This window comes from Populus nigra, chromosome 13 (genome assembly GCF_951802175.1).
Source record: "Populus nigra chromosome 13, ddPopNigr1.1, whole genome shotgun sequence".
Lineage (NCBI taxonomy): Eukaryota > Viridiplantae > Streptophyta > Magnoliopsida > Malpighiales > Salicaceae > Populus > Populus nigra.
The window spans coordinates 6,159,045-6,177,348 of record NC_084864.1 but is presented as its reverse complement, the minus strand read 5'-3'; the positions used below and the strand labels follow the sequence as shown (position 1 = coordinate 6,177,348).

The window sequence follows — 18,304 nt, the reverse complement described above, 5'->3', positions numbered from 1 at the left end:
GGTCGATGCCGCGCAAGAACACCGGCTCAAAAGGGCCATAAGTCACGATCCGACTGTCTGATCGCGCCCAGATTTTTACAGGAGCTTCCGGAGTCCGATTCCCTTATAGTTGCAATGGAATCGCTACGCAGACCGCCGGATCTTTAAATGATGACATCATCGCCCCGGAGCCACGGGCCTTTCACTCTTCTGCCCTGTCTCTTTCTCATCTCGGGCAACTCACCGCGCCCCTCCTCTCGGGGGGCACGGGACGGCGTGCGGGAAAGGAAAGGTGAGGAAATAACGGGAAGGGGAGCAGGAAACCAAGAAAAGAAGGGTCGGGGAACTAGCAAAAAGATGGGGTGCAACACGAGGACTTCCCAGGAGGTCACCCAGCCTAGTACTACTCTCGCCCAAGCACGTTTAACTGCGGAGTTCTGATGGGATCCGGTGCATTAGTGCTGGTATGATCGCACCCGCGAGTCCATGAACGAGCACTTCCTATAACCGCTTTGAAGGAGCCGCGCGAGGAGTATGTCAGAGCGATGGCAGGCGTCGAGGCGGTCCGACAATCGCCGGTTCTGGGAAGCGCGAGAGGGGCCGCGAAGCAGGCCGGTCCGAGCCGCGCAGGAACACCGGCTCAAAAGGGCCATAATTCACGATCGGATCGTCTGATCGCGCCCCGATTTTTACAGGGGCTTCCGGAGTCCGATTCCCTTATAGTAGCAATGGAATCGCTACGCAGACCGCCGGATCTTTAAATGATGACGTCATCGCCCCGGAGCCACGGGCCTTTCACTCTTCTGCCCTGTCTGTTTCTCATCTCGGGCGACTCGCCGCGCCCCTCCTTCCGGGGGGCACGGGACGGCGTGCGGGAAAGGAAAGATGAGGAAATAACGGGAAGGGGAGCAGGAGGCCAAAAAAAGAAGGGTCGGGGAACTAGCAAAAAGATGGGGTGCAAAACGAGGACTTCCCAGGAGGTCACCCAGCCTAGTGCTACTCTCTCCCAAGCACGTTTAACTGCAGAGTTCTGATGGGATCCGGTGCATTAGTGCTGGTATGATCGCACCCGCGAGTCCATGAACGGGCACTTCCTATAACCGCTTCGAAGGATCTGCGCGAGGAGGATGGCAGAGCGATGGCAGGCGTCCAGGCGGTCCGACAATCGCTGGTTCTGGGAAGCGCGAGAGGGACCGCGAAGCGGGCCGGTCGACGCCGCGCAGGATTACCGGCTCAAAAGGGCCATAAGTCACGATCGGATCGTCTGATCACGCCCCGATTTTTACAGGGGCTTCCGGAGTCCGATTCCCTTATAGTAGCAATGGAATCGCTACGCAGACCGCCGGATCTTTAAATGATGACGTCATCGCCCCAGACCTACGGGCCTTTCACTCTTCTGCCCTGTCTCTTTCTCATCTCGGGCGACTCACCGCGCCCCTCCTCTTGAGGGGCACGGGACGGCGTGCGGGAAAGGAAAGGTGAGGAAATAACTGGAAGGGGAGCCGTAGACCAAAAAAAGAAGGGTCGGGGAACTAGCAAAAAGATGGGGTGCAAAACGAGGACTTCCCAGGAGTTCACCCAGCCTAGTACTACTCTCACCCCAGCACGTTTAACTGCGTAGTTCTGATGGGATCCGGTGCATTAGTGCTGGTATGATCGCACCCGCGAGACCATGAACGGGCACTTCCGATAACCGCTTTGAAGGAGCCGCGCCAGGAGGATAGCAGAGCGATGGCAGGAGTTGAGGTGGTCCGCCAATCGCCGGTTCTGGGAAGCGTGAGAGGGACCGCGAAGCGGGTCGGTCTACGCCGCGCAAGAACAGCGGCTCAAAAGGGCCATAAGTCACGATCCGACCGTCTGATCGCGCCCAGATTTTTACAGGAGCTTCTGGAGTCTGATTCCCTTATAGTAGCCATGGAATCGCTACGCAGACCGCCGGATCTTTAAATCATGACGTCATCGCCCCGGATCGACGGGCCTTTCACTCTTCTGCCCTGTCTGTTTCTCATCTCGGGCGACTCACCGCGCCCCTCCTCTCGGGGGGCACGGGACAGCGTGCGGGAAAGGAAAGGTGAGGAAATAACGGGAAGGGGAGCAAGAAACCAAAAAAAGAAGGGTCGGGGAACTAGCAAAAAGATGGGGTGCAACACGAGGACTTCCCAGGAGGTCACCCAGCCTAGTACTACTCTCGCCCAAGCACGTTTAACTACGGAGTTCTGATGGGATCCGGTGCATTAGTGCTGGTATGATCGCACCCGCGAGTCCATGAACGGGCACTTCCGATAACCGCTTCGAAGGAGCCGCACCAGGAGGATGGTAAAGCGATGGCAGGAGTCGAGGCGGTCCGACAATCACCGGTTCTGGGAAGCGCGAGAGGGACCGCTGATTAGTACTTAAAAGTGCATTTTTATCAAGGTTTTATATCATCATTTTGCACTTGAAGTATCAATAACTTCTTAACTAAAGCATGTTTTATAATAACATATCTAATTACATAAGATAGCTTTAATTTATGGTAAATGTTCATCTTAAATGCAGGCCTATCACATAAATGAAAGAATTGATTGATGAGTTGAAGTGCTGAAATTTAAAGGACAAAAAGATGGCCAAAGAGATGCTGGTGCAGTCCAAATTGGAACACAGTTCGGTAATTGGGTCATATCTGGAGCTGTAGATCTTGGATTTAGGTCCATTTTATATGGATAGAAAGATAAGACATAGGCCTACAACTTTCATGTGGAGCCCAAGATTTAACAAGGCCTTTTTCAAGTCCAAATTGTAGAAACAAAGAAGAAGTCCGAATCTGTCCTGCAGCCCAGACACTGTTCAGTGTTCAGCCCATATCTCGAGTTCTAGAAGTCCAAATGATCTCAAATGTTTACCCTGGAAAGATGAGACAATTTCCTAGAACTTTCATGATTCAAGTTTGTTCAAATTATGACGTCATCAATGATGTTTTTGGCAGACAAGAAGATAAGAATTGTCACCAAGTCAAGATGTGGCCATCCACTCATCAATTAGTCAACAAATCAATAGTTTCGAATTTTGGCCTATAAAAGGAGGCATTTGCCATGTATTTAGGCATCTTGGTTTTCAGATCAAGATCATGCTTTTGCTCTCTCTTTATATTTTGTAATGCTTAAGTTTTGCTTATAATTAATCTCTTGCTTATGCTTTTCATTTCCTTTCCTTGTTTATTTATGTTTCTTTCTTTCATTATGTTTAGTTAAGTTAATTATGTCAAGGTGAAAAGGGTACACTAATGGTGTAAGAATAAGTATAATATAAACTTAACATGGACCTTAACGTTGGATACTAACATGCTTTATATTTGCTATCTTGTTCACTTTTAATACTTTGCTTGTTAAATGGTTAATCTAGATTTATGTTGTATAACACTTGGTACAACAAATACTTGGCACTTTCATAGCCCATACTGTATGGTATAACCGACACCTGAGCTATGAAAGGAACTTGATTTGTTGTTAACATAAGTTATAATCATGAATGCCTGAAAACATTTACAAGTATTAGCATTATTCGAATAAGATAACTAATGTAATCATGTTAACAATTTATAATCCGATTGGAACCTCCTTTGTGTGTGCTTTCCAGTTGAATAATAAGAGTTTATACTATACTTGTTTGATATACTATTAGTGGATCCTCTAACCTTGACATTTGTTGTTATCATTGTTTAATCCTTACGTTAATCTTCCATCTCAAAGTTCTCATCAACTTCTTCTTCTTCTTCTTCTTTATTATTATCATTATTAATAGTATTATTGGTGTTATTATTACTACTACTACTACTACTATTATTGTTGTTGTTGTTACTATTGTTGTTATATTATTGTTGCTTATAATTTATACAAGTAACCTCCTTGTGGTTCAACCCCGGTCTTGCCGGGTTATTTATTACTTCGACACTCCTGCACTTGGGAGAAGACATCAATCTTTTGGTCGTGTCAAGTTTTTGGCGCCGTTGCCGGGGAGGTAAATTCTTGTACAAATTATAGTATTTATTTTATTTTCTCTTTTCTCTTTTCTTGTATCTAACTTTGTTTCTTTTGTTTTGTTTCTCTTTCTTTTATTTTCTTCTTCCTTTTATTCTCTTCTTACACGTGCATGAGAGTGTGGTCACGTACATTAAGTGGTAGACTTTGTAGGGTATCCTCATCATTTTCAGAAAATATGGCTGAAGAAGATAACCAATCGCTTCATAATGAGAATAATGAGAATATTCGGGTTAGAACTCTTAGAGATCACATGAATCCCACAAGAACAAGTGCACCCTCATGCATAGTTTTTCCTCCTGATGCATCTCATTTTAATTTTAAGACAGGCATTATTCAACTTTTACCGTCTTTTCATGGCTTAGATTTAGAAAATCCATACTTGCATTTAAGGGAATTTGAGGAGGTTTGCAACACATATAATGACTCAAATTGTAGCATGAACACCATTAGATTGAAGCTTTTTCCTTTTTCATTAAAAGATAAAGCTAAAACATGGCTACAAAATTTGAGACCTGGATCCATTCGTGCTTGGGATGAAATGCAACAACAATTTTTAAAGAAGTTTTTTCCATCCCACAGAACAAACTCTTTCAAAAGACAAATCATTACTTTCTCTCAAAAACCAAGAGAAACATTTTATCAATGTTGGGATAGGTATCGAGACTTACTTAATACTTGCCCCCATCATGGTTTTGAAACATGGAGATTAGTTTCACATTTTTATGAAGGGTTAACTCTTAGAGATAGGCAAATGGTTGAATTGATGTGCAATGGAACTTTTGAGGATAAAGACCCTAATGAAGCAATGGAATACCTAGACTTGCTAGCTGAAAATACGCAAAATTGGGACACCACAGGTACTTATGAGGCACCAAGTAAAACCCAACCTCATACATCTAGTGGAGGTATGTACAACCTTAGGGAAGATCATGACCTCCAAGCCAAGTTTGCATCTTTAGCTAGAAAGGTTGAGGCACTAGAATTAAAAAAGAGTGGTCAATTAAAATCTGTTCAAGACATTGCATGTCAAATCTGTGAAACCAACGAACATTCAACCAATGACTGTCCAACCTTGCCTTCTTTTAAAGAATGTCTCCATGAACAAGCCCATGCATTAAACAGTTTTCAAAGGCCCAATCATAACCCATATTCACAAACATACAACCCTGGTTGGAGAAACCACCCAAATTTTAGTTGGAAGAGTGAGAACAATAATGCTCAAACTTCACAGCCACCGTTTCAAGCACACCCTAATTTCCAAAATTCTCATGGATATGCACCTCCTTATGCTCCCCCTCCTAGAAGAAATCTTGAGGAAACATTGCATGCATTTATGGAAAAGCAAGAGGCAATTAACACTCAACTTGCTCAAAGCATGACAGATTTTAAAGATACTCTTGCAAAATTGACATCTGCTCTCAGTTTCCAAGAGAAAGGTAAGTTTCCATCTCAACCACAACAAAATCCCAAGGGGCAATACAATGCGAATGCAAGTAGTTCGGGAAGCCAACACATGGATCACGTAAAATCAGTCATCACTCTTCGCAGTGGTAAGGTTATTGAAAAACCCATTCTTGAACCTTATGAGAATGATGATGAATCAATCTCTGAGGGTAAGGAAGGGGTTGAATCTGATCATTGCAAAGAAAAGACTGATTCTCCGCCTGCACTTCCATTTCCTCATGCCATGACTAAACAAAGGAAAGTCAATCACAACTCTGAAATCTTTGAAACTTTCAAACAGGTAAGGATCAATATACCTTTGCTGGATGCTCTCAAATAGGTTCCTTCTTATGCTAAATTTTTGAAAGATCTGTGCACTGTGAAGAGAAAACTGAATGTGAAAAAGAAAGCCTTTTTAGCCGAACAAGTAAGTGTCATTCTTCATAACAATAATGCTTTGAAATATAAAGACCCTGGTTGTCCTACAATTTCTTGCTTTATTGGAGAACATAAAATTGAAAGAGCCTTACTTGATCTTGGAGCTAGTGTGAATTTACTTCCATATTCAGTTTTTCAAAGTCTCAATCTAGGTGAGTTAAAACCAACTTCTGTAACTCTTTTACTTGCCGATAGATCTGTAAAAGTTCCTAGAGGAATAGTTGAAGATGTGTTAGTACAAGTCGATAAGTTCATTTATCCTGTGGATTTTATTGTCTTGGACACACAACCTGTTGAAGCATGCAATTCATTTCCTGTTATTTTAGGACGTCCATTTCTTGCAACTTCTAATGCATTGATTAATTGTAGGAATGGACTGATGAAGCTATCATTTGGGAACATGACATTGGAGATGAATATTTTCAACATTTGCAAGCAACCTCGAGATGATAATGATTTACAAGAAGTAGATTTTATTGAAGAATTGGTTTATGATCAATTTGAATCTACTTTGAGTAATACTGAGTTTGATGAATTTGAAGATTTGCAAATGACTTATTCTCAGGAAGAAATCACGGATGAAAAAGGCATTGAAAATGTTGATGCGAATCTTTTGTCAAGAGTGACAACAGATTCGATATCTAACATCACACCAACCGATGATTACTTTCCTGACAAATCCTTACTTTCTCTTAGTTCAATGCCTTGGTTTGCTAAAAATATCAATTTCCTTGCCTCAGGAGACTTGCCAACTCATTGGAGTACCGAAGACAAAGGTAAGTTTTTGAACGAAGTGAAGAAATTTTATTGGGATGACCCTAACTTATTTAAACATTGTCCTGATCAAATATTTCAAAGATGCATTGCGGACAATGAGGTAAGTAGTGTCATTAAATTTTGTCATTCTGAAGCGTGTGGGAGTCATTTCTCATCAAAAAAGACCATTGCGAAAATCTTTCAAAATGGATTTTATTGGCCCACCATGTTCAAAGACACACATGCATTCTGCAAAACTTGTGAAAATTGTCAAAAAGTTGATATTGGTCAAAAAGTTTTGCTTTATAATTCTCGACTCCATTTATTTCCTGGAAAGTTAAGATCAAGATGGAGCGGTCCATTTATTGAGAAACATGTGTATCCTTATGGGGCCTTTGATATTGAGAATCCAAAGAATGACAATGTTTCTAAGAGAAATGGACATCGTTTGAAAACTTACTTTGATAATTTTCCTAGTGAAAATGAATCCATTGGTTTGAATGATCCTGTAGATAAAGGTTGATTATTTTGTTTTTCTCACATTGTTTTGTGTTTCATTTTGCTAGTTTCTCTCACCCCGGTCAAAAGGCGGATAACGGTACTCCGTGACTTAAGTCGGTTCTTTCAGTTTCCCATAATAACTGATATCTGTCTATATTTGTGCAATTCTTTACTCTTTCTCTCTTCTTTGAATCTCTTCTCCAATTCTCATTTCAAAATGGACACCATTCTTGAAAAATTGAAAAAGTACTTTCCCGCTCTGCCTCAGAATGCGATTACAAAAATTTACCGTGCTAGGTGTGCAAGATTGAAGTTGTTAATGGATCATGGAATTCCTGAAGATATTCGTTGGCTGATTGAAGCAAAGGTCCGATTATCAGGTGAGTCCTCCAATTCTTTCATTTCACACATGCCTGGAACAGGTAAAAGCACTTTTGCAAAGAAACGTCGTGCAAAACGACTGAAAGTCTGTCACAAATGTGCCAGATGGACTTGTAATGCAACATGTCGTTCTTTAGGAATGGTATCTATAAACCGTGAAGATAAAATACAATTCATTAAGGATGGCCTGAGTAAGGGGTCTTTAGATAATCTTTTGTTGACCCTTGAGACGCATCCTAGTGGAGATGTGCATCGTGCAATTCATGATTTATGGTCCCATTTTCATAAAGAACATGATAGACTTAGTCTTGGGAATCTGACTAAAAAAGACCCTGTTTGCCAGTTTTTAAGAAAACTGGATGGGAAGCCTATCCCCGACCCATAGAGGGCGTTTAAGCCGTTCTTGGACGTAAAACCAAGGGAAGATGTGAGCCACAATCACAACTACCTGTACATACACATGCTTTTTCAAAATAAATAAATAAATAAATAAAGAGAGAGAGAGAGAGAGAGTGTGAGACTCCAGCTGGCCTACATATAGGTGGTATGATTGCATCTTCAATTTCTCATCTATAAAATCTTCTCTTCCTTCCCCTCATTTCTACTCATCCCTTACATTAGACAGATATAGAAGCGTGTAGAAATGGCAAGTTCCTCAAGTTATCACATAAAAAATATTTGTGTTTTCGGTGGATCCAGTCCTGGGAAGGAAATAGCTTTTTTAGAAGCAGCAAATCATCTTGGTCAGGTACTAGCTGAGAAAAAGATTCATTTAGTGTATGGGGGAGGCAGCCTTGGGTTAATGAGGGGTGTGGCAATAGCTGCATTTTTAGGAGGTAGTCAAGTTTTGGGTGTCGTCCCCGAAGCTTTAACAAAAGGGGACATCATTGGAAGAACAATTGGAGAGGAACTACAGGTCTCCACAATGTTTGATCGAATGAATACAATGTTTAACCATGCTGATGCCTTCATTGCCTTACCAGGTGGTCTGGGCACATTGGAAGAGATCTTTCATATTTCCTCTTGGGCCCAACTTCACATTCACCATAAACCTATAGGTTTGCTCAATGTTAATGGTTTTTATGATACTTTGTTGTCTTTTCTTGATCAAGCTGTGGAACAGGAATTTCTAACATCTTCGGCACGACAAATCATAATCTCTGCTGCTACTGCTGAACAATTGATCGACAAACTACAATCTTTCACCCCTGTAATTGATCCTTCCATGAGTCGCATCAATTGGTCAACTACAGAAAGCCGTAAAAAGCTTAAATTGGATTTGAGCCTTCGTTTGTGAATCCTTGTGTCTTTTGGTTTTATTTCTAACATAGTATTTTGTTCTGTTATTTCTTATATTTGTTTAAGTGTGTTTCAAGTTTGTCAGTGTTCGTTGTTTCAGGTGATGTCTTCTATACTCTATCTTTCTACCTTAGGACATTGAGGACAATGTCTCATTTTGATTAGGGGGAGAGGGTAGTAGTAATTAAAAAAAAAAAAAACTAACCAACTAACTGTTTTTGTTTTTAAAAACCATTTGGCAAAACTGTTATTACTAGGATGGCAGAGTAAGGGGGAATGACTCTTGAGACGCGTCTTAGTAAACATTTTCTAATGGTTATTTGCAATATTCATAACAAGGCCTATTAGAATACTTCTTGAAATATTCAGGTTTACAAACTCTCGCATTGTTATCACTTTGTTCTGCTCATATACTCATTTAACAAATATTCTTAAACCTTCATTTTCACACACACACACTTTAACATATGATTGTGGGTTGCACATTGGATTATTACATTATTTATGTTCTTTTGTTAAAGGTAACAACTAAGGGATAGGGATAGTCTATAATTTGCAAAAAAAAAACAAAACAAAACAAAAAAAAAGAGAAAAAAAAATGATGATAATAAAAACGTAGATAAGTTTGGTTTCGTAGCCTCCCTAACCTAAGCAATTAAGCCCGAAGGGGTGTTTTAACACCTAATACCCTAAAGTCAACTGACTTGGGAGCTATTGGCCCAAAGCTTGTTACATGGGTTAAGGAGAAAAGCTTAAGGGAATCAAACATTGCACTATCTACGTATCAGTATCTGCAACCCGAGTTACTAAGCTCGTAGGGGTGTCTCAACACCTAATGCCCTAAGACCAACTGGTCTAGGAGTCATTAGCCGAAAGCTCGTTACATGGGTTAAAGATGCATTGTGTTTTAAGTTATATGTATAGATATTAAAAAAAAAAGAGTAAAATAAAATAAAATAATCCCAACCCAAGGAAGTTAATCTTAAACATTAGAACAAAATATTGTTTTCTTCCAATAAAAGCCCCATCATCTATGTTTCATACATTGAGCACATAACAAGGAAGGTTTATTAATATTTTGTTTAATAGGTATTGAGCAGATATATAAATTTAATGAGAGTTTGTTTATCTGGATAGATTAATGGAAGTTGAATGATGAATGACTTGCTTTGTGAAATTTGCAAATTGTTTTTCTACTTTAACGCTTTAATTACTAGGGACTAGTAATAAGCTGGTTGGGGGGTGTGATTAGTACTTAAAAGTGCATTTTTATCAAGGTTTTATATCATCATTTTGCACTTGAAGTATCAATAACTTCTTAACTAAAGCATGTTTTATAATAACATATCTAATTACATAAGATAGCTTTAATTTATGGTAAATGTTCATCTTAAATGCAGGCCTATCACATAAATGAAAGAATTGATTGATGAGTTGAAGTGCTGAAATTTAAAGGACAAAAAGATGGCCAAAGAGATGCTGGTGCAGTCCAAATTGGAACACAGTTCGGTAATTGGGTCATATCTGGACCTGTAGATCTTGGATTTAGGTCCATTTTATATGGATAGAAAGATAAGACATAGGCCTACAACTTTCATGTGGAGCCCAAGATTTAACAAGGCCTTTTTCAAATCCAAATTGTAGAAACAAATAAGAAGTCCGAATCTGTCCTGCAGCCCAGACACTGTTCAGTGTTCAGCCCATATCTCGAGTTCTAGAAGTCCAAATGATCTCAAATGTTTACCCTGGAAAGATGAGACAATTTCCTAGAACTTTCATGATTCAAGTTTGTTCAAATTATGACGTCATCAATGATGTTTTTGGCAGACAAGAAGATAAGAATTGTCACCAAGTCAAGATGTGGCCATCCACTCATCAATTAGTTAACAAATCAATAGTTTCGAATTTTGGCCTATAAAAGGAGGCATTTGCCATGTATTTAGGCATCTTGGTTTTCAGATCAAGATCATGCTTTTGCTCTCTCTTTATATTTTGTAATGCTTAAGTTTTGCTTATAATTAATCTCTTGCTTATGCTTTTCATTTCCTTTCCTTGTTTATTTATGTTTCTTTCTTTCATTATGTTTAGTTAAGTTAATTATGTCAAGGTGAAAAGGGTACACTAATGGTGTAAGAATAAGTATAATATAAACTTAACATGGACCTTAACGTTGGATACTAACATGCTTTATATTTGCTATCTTGTTCACTTTTAATACTTTGCTTGTTAAATGGTTAATCTAGATTTATGTTGTATAACACTTGGTACAACAAATACTTGGCACTTTCATAGCCCATACTGTATGGTATAACCGACACCTGAGCTATGAAAGGAACTTGATTTGTTGTTAACATAAGTTATAATCATGAATGCCTGAAAACATTTACAAGTATTAGCATTATTCGAATAAGATAACTAATGTAATCATGTTAACAATTTATAATCCGATTGGAATCTCCTTTGTGTGTGCTTTCCAGTTGAATAATAAGAGTTTATACTATACTTGTTTGATATACTATTAGTGGATCCTCTAACCTTGACATTTGTTGTTATCATTGTTTAATCCTTACGTTAATCTTCCATCTCAAAGTTCTCATCAACTTCTTCTTCTTCTTCTTCTTTATTATTATCATTATTAATAGTGTTATTGGTGTTATTACTACTACTACTACTACTACTACTATTATTGTTGTTGTTGTTACTATTGTTGTTATATTATTATTGCTTATAATTTATACAAGTAACCTCCCAGTGGTTCGACCCCGGTCTTACCGGGTTATTTATTACTTCGACACTCCTGCACTTGGGAGAAGACATCAATCTTTTGGTCGTGCCAACCGCGAAGCTGGCCGGTCGACGTCGCGCACGAACACCGGCTCAAAAGGGCCACAAGTCACGATCAGACCGTCTGATCGCGCCCAGATTTTACAGTAGCTTCCGGAGTCCGATTCCCATATAGTAGCAATGGAATCGCTACGCAGACCGCCGGATCTTTAAATCATGACGTCGTCGCCCCGGAGCCACGGGCCTTTCACTCTTCTGCCCTGTTTCTTTCTCATCTCGGGCGACTCACCGCTCCCCTCCTCCCGGGGGGCACGGGACGACGTGCGGGAAAGGAAAGGTGAGGAAATAACGGGAAGGGGAGCAGGAGACCAAAAAAAGAAGGGTCGGGGAACTAGCAAAAAGATGGGGTGCAACACGAGGACTTCCCAGGAGGTCACCCAACCTAGTACTACTCTCGCCCAAGCACGTTTAACTGCGGAGTTCTGATGGGATGCGGTGCATTAGTGCTGGTATGAAAGCACCCGTGAGGCCTGAACGCGCACTTCCTATAAGCGCTTCGAAGGAGCCACGCGAGGAGGAGGGCAGAGCGATGGCAGGCGTCGAGGCGGTCCGACAATCCCTGATTTTGGGAAGCCTGACCGGGACCCCGAAGCGGGCCGGTCTGAGCCGCGGAGGAACACCGGCTCTAAAGGGCCATAACCCGCGATTCGACCGTCGTATCGCGCCCCGATTTTTACAGGAGCTTCTGGAGTCCGATTCCCTTATAGTAGCCATGGAATCGCTACGCAGACCGCCGGTTCTTTAGATCATGACGTCATCGCCCCGGACCCACGGGCCTTTCACTCTTCGACCCTTTCCCTTTCTCCTCTCGGGCGACTCACCGCGCCCCACCTCTCTGGGGGCACGAGACACCATCCAGGAAAGGAAAGGTGAGGAAATAACGGGAAGGGGAGCAGGAGATCAAAAAAAGAAGGGTCGGGAACTAGCAAAAAGATGGGGTGCAACACGAGGACTTCCCAAGAGGTCACCCATCCTAGTACTACTCTCGCCCAAGCAAGTTTAACTGCGAAGTTCTGATGGGATCCGGTGCATTAGTGCTGGTATGATCGCACCCGTGAGTCCATGAACGGGCACTTCCTATAACCGCTTCGAAGGAGCCGCGCGAGGACGATGGCAGAGCGATGGGACGCGTCGAGGAGGTCCGACAATCGCCGGTTTTGGGAAGCATGACCGGGACCCCGAAGCAGGCCGGTCCGAGCCGCGCAGGAACACCGGCTCAAAAGGGCCATAACTCGCGATCCAACCGTCGGATCGCGCCCAGATTTTTACAGGAGCTTCCGAAGTCCGATTCCCTTATAGTAGCCATGGAATCGCTACGCAGACAGCCGGATCTTTAAATCATGACGTCATCGCCCCGGAGCCACGGGCCTTTCACTCTTCTGCCCTGTCGCTTTCTCATCTCGGGCGACTCACCGCGCCCCTCCTCCGGGGGGCACGGGACGGCGTGCGGGAAAGGAAAGGTGAGGAAATAACGGGAAGGGGAGCAGGAGACCAAAAAAAGAAGGGTCGGGAACTAGCAAAAAGATGGGGTGCAACACGAGGACTTCCCAGGACGTCACCCAGCCTAGTACTACTCTCGCCCAAGCACGTTTAACTGCGGAGTTCTGATGGGATGCGGTGCATTAGTGCTGGATGAACGCACCCGTGAGGCCTGAACGCGCACTTCACATAAGCGCTTCGAACGAGCCGCGCGAGGAGGATGGCAGAGCGATGGCAGGCGTCGAGGCGGTCCGACAATCCCTGATTTTGGGAAGCCTGATCGGGACCCCGAAGCGGGCCGGTCCGAGCCGCGGAGGAACACCGGCTCAAAAGGGCCATAACTCGCGATCCAACCGTCGGATCGCGCCCATATTTTTACAGGAGCTTCCGCAGTCCGATTCCCTTATAGTAGCAATGGAATCGCTACGCAGACCGCCGGTTCTTTAGATCATGACGTCATCGCCCCGGACCCAGGGGCCTTTCACTCTTCTACCCTTTCCCTTTCTCCTCTCGGGCGACTCACCGCGCCCCACCTCTCAGGGGGCACGGGACGACGTGCGGGAAAGGAAAGGTGAGGAAATAACGGGAAGGGGAGCAGGAGATCAAAAAAAGAAGGGTCGGGGAACTAGCAAAAAGATGGGGTGCAACACGAGGACTTCCCAGGAGGTCACCCATCCTAGTACTACTCTCGCCCAAGCACGTTTAACTGCGGAGTTCTCATGGGATCCGGTGCATTAGTGCTTGTATGATCGCACCCTTAAGTCCATGAACGGGCACTTCCTATAAACGCTTCGAAGGAGCCGCGCGAGGAGGATGGTAGAGCGATGGCAGGCGTCGAGGCGGTCCGACAATCCCTGATTTTGGGAAGCCTGACCGGGACCCCGAAGCGGGCCGGTCCGAACCGCGGAGGAGCACTTTCTCAAAATGGCCATAACTCGCGATCCAAGCGTCGTATCGCGCCCAGATTTTAACAGGAGCTTCCGAAGTCCGATTCCCTTATAGTAGCAATGGAATCGCTACGCAGACCGCCGGATCTTTAAATCATGACGTCATCGCCCCGGAGCCACGGGCCTTTCACTCTTCTGCCCTGTCTCTTTCTCAACTCGGGCGACTCACCGCGCCCCTCCTCCCGGGGGGCACGGGACGGCGTGCGGGAAAGGAAAGGTGAGGAAATAACGGGAAGGGGAGCAGGAGACCAAAAAAAGAAGGGTCGGGGAACTAGCAAAAAGATGTGGTGCAACACGAGGACTTCCCAGGACGTCACCCATCCTAGTACTACTCTCGCCCAAGCACGTTTAACTGCGGAGTTCTGATGGGATGCGGTGCATTAGTGCTGGTATGAACGCACCCGTGAGGCCTGAACGCGCACTTCCCATAAGCGCTTCGAACGAGCCGCGCGAGGAGGACGGCAGAGCGATGGCAGGCGTCGAGGCGGTCCGACATTCCCTGATTTTGGGAAGCCTGACCGGGACCCCGAAGCGGGCCGGTCCGAACCGCGGAGGAGCACCGTCTCCAAAGGGCCATAACTCGCGATCCAAGCGTCGTATCGCGCCCAGATTTTTACAGGAGCTTCCGCAGTCCGATTCCCTTATAGTAGCAATGGAATCGCTACGCAGACCGCCGGTTCTTTAGATCATGACGTCATCGCCCCGGACCCAGGGGCCTTTCACTCTTCTACCCTTTCCCTTTCTCCTCTCGGGCGACTCACCGCGCCCCACCTCTCGGGGGGCACGGGACACCATCCAGGAAAGGAAAGGTGAGGAAATAACGGGAAGGGGAGCAGGAGATCAAAAAAAGAAGGGTCGGGGAACTAGCAAAAAGATGGGGTGCAACACGAGGACTTCCCAGGAGGTCACCCATCCTAGTACTACTCTCGCCCAAGCACGTTTAACTGCGGAGTTCTCATGGGATCCGGTGCATTAGTGCTGGTATGATCGCACCCGTGAGTCCATGAACGGGCACTTCCTATAACCGCTTCGAAGGAGCCGCGCGAGGAGGATGGCAGAGCGATGGGACGCGTCGAGGCGGTCCGACAATCCCTGATTTTGGGAAGCCTGACCGGGACCCCGAAGCGGGCCGGTCCGAACCGCGGAGGAGCACTGTCTCAAAAGGGCCATAACTCGCGATCCAAGCGTCGTATCGCGCCCAGATTTTAACAGGAGCTTCCGAAGTCCGATTCCCTTATAGTAGCAATGGAATCGCTACGCAGACCGCCGGATCTTTAAATCATGACGTCATCGCCCCGGAGCCACGGGCCTTTCACTCTTCTGCCCTGTCTCTTTCTCAACTCGGGCGACTCACCGCGCCCCTCCTCCCGGGGGGCACGGGACGGCGTGCGGGAAAGGAAAGGTGAGGAAATAACGGGAAGGGGAGCAGGAGACCAAAAAAAGAAGGGTCGGGGAACTAGCAAAAAGATGTGGTGCAACACGAGGACTTCCCAGGACGTCACCCATCCTAGTACTACTCTCGCCCAAGCACGTTTAACTGCGGAGTTCTGATGGGATGCGGTGCATTAGTGCTGGTATGAACGCACCCGTGAGGCCTGAACGCGCACTTCCCATAAGCGCTTCGAACGAGCCGCGCGAGGAGGACGGCAGAGCGATGGCAGGCGTCGAGGCGGTTCGACAATCCCTGATTTTGGGAAGCCTGACCGGGACCCCGAAGCGGGCCGGTCCGAACCGCGGAGGAGCACCGTCTCCAAAGGGCCATAACTCGCGATCCAAGCGTCGTATCGCGCCCAGATTTTTACAGGAGCTTCCGCAGTCCGATTCCCTTATAGTAGCAATGGAATCGCTACGCAGACCGCCGGTTCTTTAGATCATGACGTCATCGCCCCGGACCCAGGGGCCTTTCACTCTTCTACCCTTTCCCTTTCTCCTCTCGGGCGACTCACCGCGCCCCACCTCTCGGGGGGCACGGGACACCATCCAGGAAAGGAAAGGTGAGGAAATAACGGGAAGGGGAGCAGGAGATCAAAAAAAGAAGGGTCGGGGAACTAGCAAAAAGATGGGGTGCAACACGAGGACTTCCCAGGAGGTCACCCATCCTAGTACTACTCTCGCCCAAGCACGTTTAACTGCGGAGTTCTGATGGGATCCGGTGCATTAGTGCTGGTATGATCGCACCCGTGAGTCCATGAACGGGCACTTCCTATAACCGCTTCGAAGGAGCCGCGCGAGGACGATGGCAGAGCGATGGGACGCGTCGAGGCGGTCCGACAATCGCCGGTTTTGGGAAGCCTGACTGGGACCCCGAAGCGGGCCGGTCCGAACCGCGGAGGAACACCGGCTGAAAAGGGCCATAACTCGCGATCCAACCGTCGGATCGCGCCCAGATTTTTACAGGAGCTTCCGAAGTCCGATTCCCTTATAGTAGCCATGGAATCGCTACGCAGACCGCCGGTTCTTTAGATCATGACGTCATCGCCCCGGAGCCAGGGGCCTTTCACTCTTCTACCCTTTCCCTTTCTCCTCTCGGGCGACTCACCTCGCCCCACCTCTCGGGGGGCACGGGACACCATCCAGGAAAGGAAAGGTGAGGAAATAACGGGAAGGGGAGCAGGAGATCAAAAAAAGAAGGGTCGGGGAACTAGCAAAAAGATGGGGTGCAACACGAGGACTTCCCAGGAGGTCACCCATCCTAGTACTACTCTCGCCCAAGCACGTTTAACTGCGGAGTTCTGATGGGATCCGGTGCATTAGTGCTGGTATGAACGCACCCGTGAGGCCTGAACGCGCACTTCCCATAAACGCTTCGAACGAGCCGCGCGAGCAGGATGGCAGAGCGATGGCAGGCGTCGAGGCGGTCCGACAATCCCTGATTTTGGGAAGCCTGACCGGAACCCCGAAGCGGGCCGGTCCGAACCGCGGAGGAACAACGGCTCCGAACGGCCATAACTCGCGATCCAACCGTCGGATCGCGCCCAGATTTTTACAGGAGCTTCCGCAGTCCGATCCCCTTATAGTAGCAATGGAATCGCTACGCAGACCGCCGGTTCTTTAGATCATGGCGTCATCGCCCCGGACCCAGGGGCCTTTCACTCTTCTACCCTTTCCCTTTCTCCTCTCGGGCGACTCACCTCGCCCCACCTCTCGGGGGGCACGGGACACCATCCAGGAAAGGAAAGGTGAGGAAATAACGGGAAGGGGAGCAGGAGATCAAAAAAAGAAGGGTCGGGGAACTAGCAAAAAGATGGGGTGCAACACGAGGACTTCCCAGGAGGTCACCCATCCTAGTACTACTCTCGCCCAAGCACGTTTAACTGCGGAGTTCTGATGGGATCCGGTGCATTAGTGCTGGTATGATCGCACCCGTGAGTCCATGAACGGGCACTTCCTACAACCGCTTCGAAGGAGCCGCGCGAGGAGGATGGCAGAGCGATGGGACGCGTCGAGGCGGTCCGACAATCGCCGGTTTTGGGAAGCCTGACTGGGACCCCGAAGCGGGCCGGTCCGAACCGCGGAGGAACACCGGCTCAAAAGGGCCATAACTCGCGATCCAACCGTCGGATCGCGCCCAGATTTTTACAGGAGCTTCCGAAGTCCGATTCCCTTATAGTAGCCATGGAATCGCTACGCAGACCGCCGGTTCTTTAGATCATGACGTCATCGCCCCGGAGCCATGGGCCTTTCACTCTTCTGCCCTGTCTCTTTCTCATCTCGGGCGACTCACCGCGCCCCTCCTCCTGGGGGGCACGGGACGACGTGCGGGAAAGGAAAGGTGAGGAAATAACGGGAAGGGGAGCAGGAGACCAAAAAAAGAAGGGTCGGGGAACTAGCAAAAAGATGGGGTGCAACACGAGGACTTCCCAGGACGTCACCCAGCCTAGTACTACTCTCGCCCAAGCACGTTTAACTGCGGAGTTCTGATGGGATGCGGTGCATTAGTGCTGGTATGAACGCACCCGTGAGGCCTGAACGCGCCCTTCCCATAAGCGCTTCGAACGAGCCGCGCGAGGAGGACGGCAGAGCGATGGCAGGCGTCGAGGCGGTCCGACAATCCCTGATTTTGGGAAGCCTGACCGGGACCCCGAAGCGGGCCGGTCCGAACCGCGGAGGAGCACCGTCTCCAAAGGGCCATAACTCGCGATCCAAGCGTCGTATCGCGCCCAGATTTTTACAGGAGCTTCCGCAGTCCGATTCCCTTATAGTAGCAATGGAATCGCT

The 18,304-nt window shown here is 46.5% G+C and overlaps 15 non-coding genes across 15 annotated transcripts; all 15 read right to left on the bottom strand.

Moving 5' to 3' along the window:
- Window positions 1-338: 338 nt before the first annotated feature.
- LOC133671913 (5S ribosomal RNA) lies at window positions 339-457 on the bottom strand. The gene has a single exon (XR_009834522.1). It is a non-coding gene; the product is annotated as a 5S ribosomal RNA (ribosomal RNA).
- Window positions 458-931: 474 nt separating this feature from the next.
- On the bottom strand, window positions 932-1,050 carry LOC133672189 (5S ribosomal RNA). The gene has a single exon (XR_009834786.1). It is a non-coding gene; the product is annotated as a 5S ribosomal RNA (ribosomal RNA).
- Window positions 1,051-1,524: 474 nt separating this feature from the next.
- Window positions 1,525-1,643, bottom strand: LOC133672195 (5S ribosomal RNA). The gene has a single exon (XR_009834792.1). It is a non-coding gene; the product is annotated as a 5S ribosomal RNA (ribosomal RNA).
- Window positions 1,644-2,117: 474 nt separating this feature from the next.
- Window positions 2,118-2,236, bottom strand: LOC133671924 (5S ribosomal RNA). Its single transcript, XR_009834532.1, has one exon. It is a non-coding gene; the product is annotated as a 5S ribosomal RNA (ribosomal RNA).
- A 9,768-nt stretch (window positions 2,237-12,004) lies between these two features.
- LOC133672144 (5S ribosomal RNA) lies at window positions 12,005-12,123 on the bottom strand. The gene has a single exon (XR_009834744.1). It is a non-coding gene; the product is annotated as a 5S ribosomal RNA (ribosomal RNA).
- Window positions 12,124-12,595: 472 nt separating this feature from the next.
- LOC133672094 (5S ribosomal RNA) lies at window positions 12,596-12,714 on the bottom strand. The gene has a single exon (XR_009834696.1). It is a non-coding gene; the product is annotated as a 5S ribosomal RNA (ribosomal RNA).
- Window positions 12,715-13,186: 472 nt separating this feature from the next.
- LOC133672201 (5S ribosomal RNA) lies at window positions 13,187-13,304 on the bottom strand. The gene has a single exon (XR_009834797.1). It is a non-coding gene; the product is annotated as a 5S ribosomal RNA (ribosomal RNA).
- Window positions 13,305-13,777: 473 nt separating this feature from the next.
- Window positions 13,778-13,896, bottom strand: LOC133672085 (5S ribosomal RNA). The gene has a single exon (XR_009834686.1). It is a non-coding gene; the product is annotated as a 5S ribosomal RNA (ribosomal RNA).
- A 474-nt stretch (window positions 13,897-14,370) lies between these two features.
- Window positions 14,371-14,489, bottom strand: LOC133672188 (5S ribosomal RNA). The gene has a single exon (XR_009834785.1). It is a non-coding gene; the product is annotated as a 5S ribosomal RNA (ribosomal RNA).
- Window positions 14,490-14,962: 473 nt separating this feature from the next.
- LOC133671938 (5S ribosomal RNA) lies at window positions 14,963-15,081 on the bottom strand. Its single transcript, XR_009834544.1, has one exon. It is a non-coding gene; the product is annotated as a 5S ribosomal RNA (ribosomal RNA).
- A 474-nt stretch (window positions 15,082-15,555) lies between these two features.
- Window positions 15,556-15,674, bottom strand: LOC133672187 (5S ribosomal RNA). Its single transcript, XR_009834784.1, has one exon. It is a non-coding gene; the product is annotated as a 5S ribosomal RNA (ribosomal RNA).
- A 473-nt stretch (window positions 15,675-16,147) lies between these two features.
- LOC133671806 (5S ribosomal RNA) lies at window positions 16,148-16,266 on the bottom strand. The gene has a single exon (XR_009834419.1). It is a non-coding gene; the product is annotated as a 5S ribosomal RNA (ribosomal RNA).
- A 474-nt stretch (window positions 16,267-16,740) lies between these two features.
- On the bottom strand, window positions 16,741-16,859 carry LOC133671935 (5S ribosomal RNA). The gene has a single exon (XR_009834541.1). It is a non-coding gene; the product is annotated as a 5S ribosomal RNA (ribosomal RNA).
- Window positions 16,860-17,332: 473 nt separating this feature from the next.
- Window positions 17,333-17,451, bottom strand: LOC133671805 (5S ribosomal RNA). Its single transcript, XR_009834418.1, has one exon. It is a non-coding gene; the product is annotated as a 5S ribosomal RNA (ribosomal RNA).
- A 474-nt stretch (window positions 17,452-17,925) lies between these two features.
- Window positions 17,926-18,044, bottom strand: LOC133672157 (5S ribosomal RNA). Its single transcript, XR_009834756.1, has one exon. It is a non-coding gene; the product is annotated as a 5S ribosomal RNA (ribosomal RNA).
- Between the last annotated feature and the right edge of the window lie 260 nt (window positions 18,045-18,304).